The sequence below is a fragment of the Chiloscyllium punctatum genome, chromosome 16, assembly GCF_047496795.1.
Source record: "Chiloscyllium punctatum isolate Juve2018m chromosome 16, sChiPun1.3, whole genome shotgun sequence".
Classification (NCBI taxonomy): Eukaryota; Metazoa; Chordata; class Chondrichthyes; order Orectolobiformes; family Hemiscylliidae; genus Chiloscyllium; species Chiloscyllium punctatum.
This window is the reverse complement of record NC_092754.1, coordinates 89830970-89845334: the sequence shown is the minus strand read 5'-3', so window position 1 is coordinate 89845334 and position 14365 is coordinate 89830970.

Here is a 14365-nt window from a genome sequence, read left to right as displayed (position 1 = left end):
AGGGAGCACTATCTGAGGTACTGCGGGAGCACTGTCTGAGTAGTGAGGAAGCACTGCCTGAAGTACAGAGTGTGCACTGACGTATTGACGGGGCACTTTCTGAGGTATTGAGCGAGTAATTTCTGAGGTATTGAGGGAGCAGTATCTGACGTACTGAGGGGGCACTTTCGGACGTATTGAGGGTGCACTATCTGAGGTACTGAGGAAGCAATGTCTGAGGTATTATGGGAGCACGTTCTGAGGTATTGAGGAAGCACTGTCTGAGGTACTGAGGTAGCACTATCTGAGGGACTGAGGAAGCACTGCCTGAGGTACTGAGGGAGCACTCTCTGAGGTATTGAGGGAGATCTATCTGAGGTTCTAAGAGAGCACTTTCTGAGGTACTGAGAGAGTACTATCTGAGGTATCGAGGGAGCACATTCTGAGGTATTGAGGGAGTACTATCTGAGGCACTGAGGGAGCACATTCTGAGGTATTGAGTGAAAACTTTCTGAGATATTGAGGGAGCATTATATGAGGTTTTGAGGTAGAACTTTCTGAGGTATTGAGGAAGCACTATCTGAGGTACTGACGGAGCTCTTTCTGAGGTATTGAGGAAGCACTGTCTGAGTAGTGAGGAAGCACTGCCTGAAGTACAGAGTGTGCACTGACGTATTGACGGGGCATTTTCTGAGGTATTGAGTGAGTAATTTCTGAGGTACTGAGGGAGTACTTTCTGAGGTACTGAGGGAGCCTTTTCTGAGGTATTGAGGGAGTACTTTCTGAGGTACTGAGGGAGTACTTTCTGATGTACTGAGGAATTAATATCTGAGGCATTGAGGGAGCACTTTCTTAGGTTTGAGGAAGCACTACTTGATTTACTGAGGAAGCACTCTCTGAGGTACTGAGGGAGCACGTTCTGAGGTATTCAAAAAGCGCTATGTGAGGTACTGAGGGAGCAATGTCTCAGGTATGGAGGGAGCACTTTCTGAGGTATTGAGGACGCACTATCTGAACTACTGAGGAAGCAGTATCTCAGGTATTGAGGGAGCACTTTCTGAGGTATTGAGGAGACATTATCTGAGGTATGGAGGGAGCACTATCTGAGATATTGAGTGAACACTTTCTGAGGTATTGAGGGAGCCCTTACTGAGGTAATGAGGGACGTACTATGTGACGTACTGAGGGAGCCCTTTCAGAGTTATTGTGTGTGCACTATCTGAGGAAGTGAGGAAGCACTATCTGAGGTATTGAGGGAGTACCTTCTGAGGTACTGAGGGATGTTCTTTCTGAGGTATTGAGGAAGCACTATCTGAGGGACTGAGGAAGCACTCTCTGAGGTACTGAGGGAGCACCCTCGAATGTATTGAGGGAGATTTATCTGAGGTATTGAGGAACACTATCTGAGGTATTCAGGAAGCACTGTCTGAGGTATGGAGGGAGCACTTTCTGAGGTATTGAGCATGCACTATTTGAGCTACTGAGGGAGCAATATCTCAGGTGTTGAGGTAGCACTTTCTGAGGTATTGAGGAAGCACTGTCTGAGTAGTGAGGAAGCACTGCCTGAAGTACAGAGTGTGCACTGACGTATTGACGGGGCACTTTCTGAGGTATTGAGCGAGTAATTTCTGAGGTATTGAGGGAGCAGTATCTGACGTACTGAGGGGGCACTTTCGGACGTATTGAGGGTGCACTATCCGAGGTACTGAGGAAGCAATGTCTGAGGTATTGTGGGAGCACGTTCTGAGGTATTGAGGAAGCACTGTCTGAGGTACTGAGTTAGCACTATCTGAGGGATTGAGGAAGCACTGCCTGAGGTACTGAGGGAGCACTCTCTGAGGTATTGAGGGAGATCTATCTGAGGTTCTAAGAGAGCACTTTCTGAGGTACTGAGAGAGTACTATCTGAGGTATTGAGGGAGCACATTCTGAGGTATTGAGGGAGTACTATCTGAGGCACTGAGGGAGCACCTTCTGAGGTATTGAGTGAACACTTTCTGAGATATTGAGGGAGCATTATATGAGGTATTGAGGGAGCACTTTCTAAGGTATTGAGGGAGCACTATCTTAGGTATGGGGGATCACTATCTGATGTATTGAGGGAGCATATTCTGAGGTACTGAGGGAGGACTTTCTGAGGTATTGATGGAGCGCTTTCTGCAGTACTGCGGGAGCACATTCTGAGGTACTTAGGAAGCACTATTTGAGGTATTGACGGTGCACTATGTGAGGTATTGACAGAGCCTTTTCTGAGGTATTGAGGGAGCGTTTTCTGAGGTACTGAGGGAGCACTATATGAGGTACTGAGGGAGCACTTTCTGAGGTATTGAAGGAGTGCTATCTGAGGTATGGGCAGCAAGGAGGTATTGAGGGAGCACATTCTGAGGTATTGAGGGAGTACTTTCTGAGGTATTGAGGGAGCGCTTTCTAAGGTACTGAGGAAGCACTATCTGAGGTACTGTGGGAGCATTAGCTGAGATACTGAAGAAGCATTATCTGAGGTACTGAGGAAGCAATATCTGAGGTACTGAGGAAGCATTATCTGACATACTGAGGGAGCATTATCTGAGATACTGAGGGAGCACTTTCTGTGGTACTGAGGAAGCACTTTCTGAGGTACTGAGGGAGCACTATCTGAATTCCTGAGGGAGCAATATCTCAGGTATTGAGGAAGTACTTACTGAGGTAATGAGAAAAAACTGTCTGAGGCACTGAGGGAGCACACTCTGCGGTGCAGAGTGCACTATCTGAGGTATTGTGGAACACTATCTGAGGTCCTGAGGGAGCAATTTCTGAGGTATGGAAGGAGCGCTTTTTGAGCTATTGAGCGAGCACTATCTGCGGTATTGAGCAAGCACTATTTGAGCGACGGAGGGAGCAATCTCTCAAGTTTTGAGGGAGCATTTTCTGAGGTATTGAGGAGGCAATATCTGAGGTAGTTTGAAAGCACTCTCTGAGGTCCTGAGCGAGCACTTTCCGAGGTACTGAGGGTGTACTTTCTGAGGTATTAAGGGTGCTCTTATTGAGGTACTGAGGGAGCACTTTCTGTGGTACTGAGGAAGCACTTTCTGAGGTACTGAGGGAGCACATTCTGAGGTCATGAGGAAGCACTATCTGAACTACTGAGGGTGCAATTCTCAACTATTGAGGGAGTACTTTCTGAGGTAATGAGGAAGCACTGTCTGAGGCACTGAAGGAGCACCCTCTGAGGTGCTGAGTCTGCACTATCTGAGGTATTGAGGAACACTATCTGAGGTATTGAGGGAGTACTTTCTGAGGTATGGAAGGAGCTCTTTTTGAGCTATTGAGGGAGCACTATCTGAGTATTGAGCAAGCAATATTTGAGCTACTGAGGGAGCAGTCTCTCAAGTTTTGAGGGAGCATTCTCTGAGGTATTGAGGATGTACTATCTGAGGTACTTTGGAAGCACTCTCTGAGGTCCTGAGGGAGCACTTTCTGAGGTACTGAGGGTGCTCCTACTGAGGTATTGAACGAGTGCTTTCTGAGGTATTGAGGGAGCACTTTCTGAGGTACTGATGGTGTACTATCTGAGTTATTGATGGAGCATTTTCTGAGGCACTGATGCTGCGCTGGCTCAGGTATTGAGGGAGCATTATCTGAGGAACTTTGCGAGCACTTTCTGAGGTAATGAGGCACGGACTATCTGAGGTACTGAGGTAACCTTTTCTGAGGTTTTGGGTGTGCTGTATCTGAGGTACTGAGGAAGCACTATCTGAGGTATTGAGGGAGCACTTTCTGAGGTATTGAGGAAGCACTATTTGATTTGCTGAGGAAGCTCTCTCTGAGATACTGAGGGAGCACTTTCTGAGGTATTGAGGAAGCACTATCTGAGATACTGAGGGAGTACTGTCTGAGGTATTGAGCAAGCACTATCTGAGGTACTGAGGGTGCAATATCTCACGTATTGAGGGAGCACTTTCTGAGGTAGTAAGGAAGCACTATCTGATGTACTGAGGAAGCACTCTCTGAGGTACTGATGGAGCATTTTCTGAGGTATGGAGTAAGCATTTCCTGAGGTACTGAGGGAGCACTCTCCGAGGTATTGAGGGAGATTTATCTGAAGTATTGAGAAACAATATCTGAAGTATTGAGGAAGCACTTTCTGAGGTATTGAGGGAGCACTTTCTGAGGTATTGAGGGAGCATTAGCTGAGATACTGAAGAAGCATTATCTGAGGTACTGAGGAAGCAATATCTGAGGTACTGAGGAAGCATTATCTGACATACTGAGGGAGCATTATCTGAGATACTGAGGGAGCACTTTCTGTGGTACTGAGGAAGCACTTTCTGAGGTACTGAGGGAGCACTATCTGAATTCCTGAGGGAGCAATATCTCAGGTATTGAGGAAGTACTTACTGAGGTAATGAGGAAAAACTGTCTGAGGCACTGAGGGAGCACACTCTGCGGTGCAGAGTGCACTATCTGAGGTATTGTGGAACACTATCTGAGGTCCTGAGGGAGCAATTTCTGAGGTATGGAAGGAGCGCTTTTTGAGCTATTGAGCGAGCACTATCTGCGGTATTGAGCAAACACTATTTGAGCGACGGAGGGAGCAATCTCTCAAGTTTTGAGGGAGCATTTTCTGAGGTATTGAGGAGGCAATATCTGAGGTAGTTTGAAAGCACTCTCTGAGGTCCTGAGCGAGCACTTTCCGAGGTACTGAGGGTGTACTTTCTGAGGTATTAAGGGTGCTCTTATTGAGGTACTGAGGGAGCACTTTCTGTGGTACTGAGGAAGCACTTTCTGAGGTACTGAGGGAGCACATTCTGAGGTCATGAGGAAGCACTATCTGAACTACTGAGGGTGCAATTCTCAACTATTGAGGGAGTACTTTCTGAGGTAATGAGGAAGCACTGTCTGAGGCACTGAAGGAGCACCCTCTGAGGTGCTGAGTCTGCACTATCTGAGGTATTGAGGAACACTATCTGAGGTATTGAGGGAGTACTTTCTGAGGTATGGAAGGAGCTCTTTTTGAGCTATTGAGGGAGCACTATCTGAGTATTGAGCAAGCAATATTTGAGCTACTGAGGGAGCAATCTCTCAAGTTTTGAGGGAGCATTTTCTGAGGTATTGAGGATGCACTATCTGAGGTACTTTGGAAGCACTCTCTGAGGTCCTGAGGGAGCACTTTCTGAGGTACTGAGGGTGCTCCTACTGAGGTATTGAACGAGTGCTTTCTGAGGTATTGAGGGAGCACTTTCTGAGGTACTGATGGTGTACTATCTGAGTTATTGATGGAGCATTTTCTGAGGCACTGATGGTGCGCTGGCTCAGGTATTGAGGGAGCATTATCTGAGGAACTTTGCGAGCACTTTCTGAGGTAATGAGGCACGGACTATCTGAGGTACTGAGGTAACCTTTTCTGAGGTTTTGGGTGTGCTGTATCTGAGGTACTGAGGAAGCACTATCTGAGGTATTGAGGGAGCACTTTCTGAGGTATTGAGGAAGCACTATTTGATTTGCTGAGGAAGCTCTCTCTGAGATACTGAGGGAGCACTTTCTGAGGTATTGAGGAAGCACTATCTGAGATACTGAGGGAGTACTGTCTGAGGTATTGAGCAAGCACTATCTGAGGTACTGAGGGTGCAATATCTCACGTATTGAGGGAGCACTTTCTGAGGTAGTAAGGAAGCACTATCTGATGTACTGAGGAAGCACTCTCTGAGGTACTGATGGAGCATTTTCTGAGGTATGGAGTAAGCATTTCCTGAGGTACTGAGGGAGCACTCTCCGAGGTATTGAGGGAGATTTATCTGAAGTATTGAGAAACAATATCTGAAGTATTGAGGAAGCACTTTCTGAGGTATTGAGGGAGCACTTTCTGAGGTATTGAGGGAGCAATACGCAGAGAAAAAATGAGGTACGAAGGTAAACTAGCCAAGAATATAAAGGAGGATAGTATAGGCTTTTGTCGGTATGTCCAAGTCAATAAAAATGGTTAGGACAAAAATTGGGCCCTTGAAGACAGAAACAGGGGAATATATTACTGGGAACAAGAAATGGCAGAGGAATTAAATGGGTACTTCAGATCTGTGTTCACTGGGGAAGACACAAGCAATCTCCCTGAGGTAACAGTGGCTGAAGGACCTGAACTTAAGGGAATTTATATTTGCCAGGATTTGGTGTTGGAGAGACTGTTAGGTCTGAAGGTTGATAAGTCTCCCGGACCTGATGGCCTGCATCCCAGGGTACTGAAGGAGGTGGCTCGGGAAATCGTGGATGCGCTGGTGATTATTTTCCACAGTTCAATAGAATCGGGGTCGGTTCCGGAGGATTGGAGGGCGGCTAATGTTGTGCCACTTTTTAAGAAGGGTGGGCGGGAGAAAGCAGGAAATTATAGACCAGTTAGTCTGACCTCAGTGGTGGGAAAGATGCTGGAGTCTATTATAAAGGATGAAATTACGGCACATCTGAATAATAGTAACAGGATAGGACAGAGTCAGCATGGATTTATGAAGGAGAAATCATGCTTGACTAATCTTCTTGAATTTTTTGAGGATGCAACTCAGAAGATGGACGAGGGAGATCCAGTGGATGTAGTGTACCGGGACTTTCAGAAAGCTTTTGATAAAGTCCCACACAAGAGGTTAGTGAGTAAAATTAGGGCGCACGGTATTGGGGGCAAAGTACTAGATTAGATAGAGAATTGATTGGATAATAGGAAACAAAGGGTAGTGATTAACGGCTCCATTTCAGAATGGCAGGCAGTGACCAGTGGGGTACCGCAGGGATCCGTGCTGGGACCGCAGCTTTTTACAATATATGTAAATGATATAGAAGATGGTAACAGCAATAACATTAGCAAATTTGTTGATGATACAAAGCTGGGTGGTAGGGTGAAATGTGATGAGGATGTTAGGAGATTACAGGGTGACCTGGACAAGTTAGGTGAGTGGGCAGATGCATGGCAGATGCAGTTTAATGTGGATAAATTTCTGGTTATCCACTTTGGTGGCAAGAACAGGAAGGCAGATTACTACCTCAATGGTATCAAATTAGGTAAAGGGGCTGTTCAGAGAGATCTGCGTGTTCTTGTCCACCAGTCAATGAAGGCAAGCATGCAGGTACAGCAGGTCGTGAAGAAGGCTAATAGCATGCTGGCCTTCATAACAAGAGGAATTGAGTATAGAAGCAAAGAGGTGCTTCTGCAGCCGTACAGGGCCCTGGTGAGACCACACCTGGAGTACTATGTACAGTTCTGGTCTCCACATTTGAGGAAAGACATTCTGGCTATTGAGGGAGTGCAGCGTAGGTTCACGAGGTCAACTCCTGGAATGGCAGGATTGCCTTACACGGAAAGACTGAAGCGACTGGGCTTGTATACCCTTGTGTTTAGAAGACTGAGAGGGGATCTGATTGAAACGCATAGGATTATGAAAGGATTGGACACTCTGGCAGGAGGAAACATATTTCCGCTGATGGGGGAGTGCCGAACCAGAGGACACAACTTAAAAATACGGGCTAGACCATTTAGGACAGAGATGAGGAGAAACTACTTCACCCAGAGAGTGGTGGCTGTGTGGAATGCTCTGCCCCAGAGGGCAGTGGAGGCCCAGTCTCTGGATTCATTTAAGATAGAATTGGATAGAGCTCTTCAAGATAGTGGAGTCAAGGGTAATGGAGATATGGCTGGAACAGGATACTGATTGGGATTGATCAGCCATGGTGGTGCAGGCTCGAAGGGCTGAATGTCCTACTCCTGCATCTATTGTCTATTGGCTATTGTCTATTACCATGCTTACTCCCCCCCACAGTCCCCCAACTAATGCTCAATTCTCGTACACTTCATCACCATAACCCTACCCTGCTGCACACTCCCCACCATCACACTCACTCCCCCACACACTCCCTCATCATCACATTTACATCCCCTACACTCTACTCCACTATGACACGCTCTAACTTTCCCATGTCAACACCATAGCCATCACTCGTATACACATTTCCCCACTATCATGCACCATTATCATCAAACTCACTTCCCCACACACTCCCTGGCCATCACTCTCCCTCCCCACACACTCATACCGCATCACGCTCTCTCCCCCAGAAATGCCCACACTCTCATGTTCACTCCCCAGAATACTTCACCACCATCGCACTCAGTCTCCCGCACACTACACCACGGTCCCACTCAATCTCCCCGCACAGTCTCCTACCGTCATGTTCACTCCTTGTACACTCCAGCACCCTCACACTTACGCTACTGCACAGTCCACACCGTCATGCTCATCCACCTGGATTCTCCGTCTCCATTACGCTCACTCACCCGCACACTCCCTACGCTAAGCATTGGTCATGTACCCGTCTCTTGTTCATTCTCTCGAACTGTGGTTGATCACATTCCCACTCAGATCAGTGAGCATCAACAATGGGTTCCAAAGTTTTTCCTCCTGTGAAGCAGCCTATTGTCCAATACTCACCCTTTTGCCCATGCCACAGCCGATGGTGCCTCCCCCATTATTACCTCCTTCTTACGACTAATGCTCTCACATTCACCAAGCAAAGACGTTTGTCCCAAGCTCCAGGTATTAAGTGAGCAACAGCCTGTCACGCCTCATTCATCTTTCCTGCCCCAGCATCGGCCTGAATATCAACACCTCTCTTCCTTTCCCCCCAGCAACGGAATGTAAAGAGAGGATTCGAGGATAAGAGAATTGGAGAGTGGGAGTTTGGGATATAATGAGTGCAGAACGCAGAGAGCTCAGGAGAGTGGGGAATGGAGGTAAAGTGAAATAGATTGTAAATGGAAGATGGAGTGAGAGACACAGAGGAGCAGTGTGAGCATGGGAGGGAGATATGGATGGAGAGAGAAAAAGGCAGAGAGATGAATTGTGCAGACGTCCAGGCCAGAGTGGGGGGGGGGGGGGGGGATGCGGAGGTGAAAGCAAGGACAGAGTGACTTAAACGCACCTGCTGAGTTCAGGCCCATTCCCTCCCCTTCCTGTGGAGCAGAACTTGGGGCTGAGTCTGTCTCTCTCCAGCCCAGCTTCTTCAAAGCAAAAGCAACCAACAATAACATTCACTCTGCTGCTTGGCACTTTTTAATGAACATTATTTGTTGTTTTCAAATTGAAGTGATGGAGTACAGTCAGTGGGATGTTGCTGTTGCTCATTGGCCCCTAAATTGTGAGAAACATTCTCATGTGTCCCCGTAACCCCACTGTGGGGTAATGTTGGACAGACAAGAGCTACCCTCAGTCTGTTAACATACAGACAGACTGCTCCATCTCTGAAACTCTGAACTGATATGAGGAAATTCTGGATGGACTGATTAACGACTGAATTGGATTGAGTGATGAATTTAGGTAAATGGATATTTCAGCGCATTCTTCAGAAGCTGTCTGAACTTATTCTGTGTCACGGCATAAATCGCAGTGTTTGTGCAGCAACTGAGGAGCTGCAGCATGAAGCCCAATTCCCGCAGATAAGGATGGAGATATACAGGGGTATTCCCAATGTCCTGAAACCGGGCCCACATAGAATACAGCATAAATATTGACCACAGTATGATGAAATTAGCTGAGATCAAAAACAGTAAAATGATAGATTTAATTCGATTTCTCATTTCTGGGTCAGACTGAGCGTCCCCATTGCTGGCAGCTAGGAGTCTCCTGCGGGCTCTGCTGGTCACGATAATGTGTGTGGCGGTGAGACCATTGAGCAGCAGAATCAGGAGAAATGGGAAAGCCGGGGTTACAGTGTATTGGATGGACTGGACTGTGACCCAGACATGGGAGGATTGAACACCATCTTTTGCATAACAAATCCAGTGGCGGTTTATCATCACATACTGAGTTGTGAGCATAAAATACCAGGAAATGTTCTTTAAACAGCTCAGCACAGTCACTGCTCCCAGAACCACTACCGCTGTTTTCTCACTGCAATATTTACTTTTCAGCTTCTGGCAACAAATGGCCACAAACCGATCAAAGGTGAAAGCGACAGTGAACCAGACAGAACAGTCAATGGATACATAAATGAGGACGGCGTGAATATTACACAGGGGGACGGACGTGTAAAAATAAAACAACTCTGCATAAACAACGGGAATCCTTCTCAGTATCAGTTCGAAGGTAATGACCAGTAGATCTGCCGCTGCCATGGCCACCAGGTAACGTCTCACACATGGAGACAATCCACAATCTTTCTCACGCAGGACGTAGATTGTCAGTGCATTAACTGTGAGGAAGGAAAATAAGCAGATTATCCATCAGCCTGGATGCAAATTTCCTCATCTGACTGAGGACCCAGTGAGATTATCAAATGTGTCACTGTACACAGGGAATTATTGCTGAAATAATTGGAGCTGCAATAACAAATGGGAAATTCTGAATTACTGACAAAAATGTCACAAGCCACAAGAAACCCTCCCTCCCCAAACACACAGAGACATGTCTATAAGAACAGATTGTTTCTGAAACATTCCCACACACTCGATCACTCGAGAGCAGGCACAGGTCACTTCTTTCCAGATCCTAATACGGAGGGTGAAAAAGTTGCTGTTCCGAAGGATTCTTTCCCAGTTCCTTGAAGAGAAACGGAGTTTCGAAATTTCTGGTTTTTAGTCTAAGTCGTGGTCGATCTTGTGTCGTAAAGGAATGTAAACGCAGGGAAAACGTACTCAACACTTTCACTGCCTGAGGGACTTCGGAGCAGTCTCTTTTTCCCTGGAATGGGATCCTTTCCCTCGGCATCTGACCATTTCAGCAATTCATTGACGTCCGGCAGTTCACAAGTAATGTCCAGGATAGAATGTTCGGGGAATGTCTGTTATAAAATATTGGGTACAGAATATTCCGGGAAATCTTCCACAGCTACTTTGGCACCATTCCCCATATTTTCCTCCACTACATTGGCGACTGTATTGGAGTTATCTCGTGCTCACACGAGGAGATTGAATAGCTCATCACCTTCATAAATATATTCTGGCCAACCTCAATTTCACCTGGACCATTTTGGGCACCTAATCCCTTCCGAGACCTCGTCATCTCCATTTCTGGCGACCAATTAACAAAGGACATTTCCTATAAGCGCAGTGACCGACGTAGATACGACACCTCCTTCTACCCTGCCTCTTGTACAAACGCGATTCCTTATTCACAATTGCTCTATCTCCGTCCCACCTGCTCCTCGGAGGACCAATTACACCGCAGACAAAACCCAGTTAGCCTCCTTCTTCACAGATTACAAGTTACCTTCACACATGTTTGATGATGCCGTCCAGCGCATCTCGTCCACTTCCTGCACCTGTGGCATCCAACCCCAGTGCTCCCAATGCAACAAGGACAGAAACCCTTCACCTTCCACCCTACCAATTCTGCATACATCGAATCATCCTTTGCCATTTATGCCACCTACAAACAGGCCCCACAACTTGGAATATAGTTCCCTCCTTACCCTGATCAGAGGCCATTCCCTTCGCAACTTCCTCGTCAGATTGACGCCCTCCACCAGCCCTCATCCCACTCCCGACACTTTCCCCAGCCATCGCAAGACCTGCAAAATATGCGCCCACACCTCCTACCTCATATCCATCTACGGTCACAAAGGATCTTTTCGCATCTGGCAGAAATTTATCTGTATCTCCGCCAATGTCACCTACAGTATCCTTTGCACCCAATTTGGTCTCCTCCACATCGGGGATACTGAACGCCATCTTGCAGATCATTTCAGACTACACCTCTGGGGCACCCGCAGCAATCACCACCACCGCCCCATGCTGAGCACATCAACTCCGCCTCCCACTCCGTCAACGACATGCAGGACCTGGCTTCTTCATCTACAAACAATAACCAGCCGATACCTTGAGGAAGACGCCTCATATTCCGCCGTGGGACATTGCAACTGAACAGGGTCAATGTAGATTTCATTATTTTCCGCATCTCCTCTCCCCCCTACGTTATCGCAATCCGAAGCCTCCAACTTGGCACCACATCCTTGAACATTCCTTCATATTTCACTTTTTCTAGCCCGCTCTCCTCTCTGACCTATCACCTTCTACCCCACCTTCACCTGACTATCACATTCTCACCAAAATCTATGAATACCATAGCAGTGCATTTACCTACAAACGTGGACTCGATATCTGTCCAACACACGGAAGTATGCAGACCATAGCTGTTAAATTGCATCGAGGTCACCCTGAGTGAAGTAATTTAGGACAAGTTGAGTTTAATTTTAGTTCGCTTTCTCCAACTTTGAATGTTTATTTGGAAATACTCTTGAAAAGCACAGTGAGAATCGATTGTAAAGTCATGAAACAACCCCAATGGCAGCATATGGACATGCAAATGGCATGTCGGTCTTTTTCTGTTATTACCTCAAGGACAACGTTTCAAGGAATCGTAGAAAACTGCTCTGAATCTTCAAAAGTATTCTTTGAAGAAGGAAGCAGCGTGGAATGTCATAAAGATGGTGGTAGGATTCAGAATGTTCCTCTTTGAACACCTATGCTCCGCCGATACTTTGATTCTTTCTTATTTATTGTATTTTCTGGAGAGCATTTTGTTACCAAACTATTATATTTTTAACGTGACTCCTTTGGGAAAGGAGGAAGTGAGTCCCAGATCAGAGGATCGGGAGGGGAATCAAGACTTCAAGGTTTAAAGAACAGTTCTGCCTGGAGACATGTCTGTTTGGACACTGGGCCCCGGAGAGTCTGGAGACTGTTTCTGGTGCAGTCTGGAGACTGGGCCCCGTGCAGTCTGTAGACAGGGCCAAGTGTGGCCTTGTGACTTGGCCCGGTGTCGCATGGACAATAGGCCCGATGCAGTTTGGAGACTGGTCCCGGGATGTTCTGCAGTCTGGCCCAGTGTGTCCCAGAGACTGGGTCTGCTGTGGCCTTGTCACTTGGGCCGGTGTAGTCTGGAGCCTGGGCCCCGTACGGCCTTGAGACTCGGCACGGTGCGGTCTGGAGACTGAGCCTGGTATGGTCTGCCGACTGAACCTGGTGTGATCTACAGTCTCAAGACTAGATATTGTATATTTGGTCCAATGGAAGATAGTAGTGGGAAGTGTTAGTTGAATCTGAGGACATGGGGAAGCACTTCGTTATTACTTTTCGTCAGTATTCTCATTGGAAAATGGCAAAGTCATACAGAATACGGAGATACAGGCTACAAGATTAGATGGGAATGATGTTGAAAAAGGGGTGGTTTTCGCAATTTTAGAAGATCTGAATATAGGTATTAACCATGAGACAGCTGGATTTATTCTCTGGTTCTCTGGAAAGCCAGGGAGGCGTTACAGAGTCTTTGACTTCAAAATATATGTCATCATTGTCGACAGGAGTAGTGCCAGAAGACTGGATGATATCAAAAGTTTTCTCTTGCTTAAGAAGGGTTATCGGGACAACCCTGGTAACTAAAGTGCAGTGCTCCTTATATCAGTTGTGAGTAAGATGTGGGAAACTTTTGGGAGAGATAAGATTTGTAATCATCTCGAAAGGAATAATTTGATTAGAAATAGTCAACATATTTTTGTGAAACGTAGGCCGTGCCTCACCAACCTTATTGGGTTCTTCGATAAGGTGAGAAAACAGGTGGGTGAAGGTAAAGTGGTTGATGTGGTGTACAAGGACTTCAGTAAAACATTTGATAAGATTACACACGATAGGGTATTGCACAAAATACGGAGATTTAGGATTCAAGGTGATTCAGCGGTTCAGATCAGATATTGGCCATCTGAAAGAAGTCAGAGTGTGGTGGTTCGTGGAAAATACTCATCCGGGAGGTGAGTTACCAGTGATATGCTACAAGGACCTGTTTTAGAACCACTGCGGCTTGTCATTTTTATGAATGATCTGGATGTGGGCGAAGATGGATGGGTTAGTAAATTTGCGGGCGACACGAGGGGAGGCAAAGTTGTGGATCATTCTGATGAATACATAAGATGCAGCGCGACACTGAGAAGTGGCAATTGGAGTTTAATGCAGGAAAGTTTGAGGTATTTCAATTCGGAAGAAATGACAATAATGCAGATCATTGAGCTAATGGTAAAAGTCTTGGCATTTTAGATGAACAGAGAGATCTCGGTGTCCAGGTGCATACATACCTGAAAATTGCCACTCAGGTTTATAGGCTCGTTAAGAAAGCATATTGTGTGTTGACGTTTATTTGTAGGGGAACTGAGTTTCGGAGCCAACAGGGCAAGGATCAACTGAGCAAGACGCTGGTAAGGCCGCACCTGGATTATTGCCAGTAGTTCTGGTCAGTGCTTTATATGAACGATGTGAAAGCTTTGGGCAAGTTCCAGATGAGATTTACGAGAATGTTGCCGGTCATGGAAGGAAGTTCTTACGAGGAAAGGGTGAATGAGGACTTACACTGTATCCGTTGGAGAGAAGAAGGTTTAGAGGTGACTTC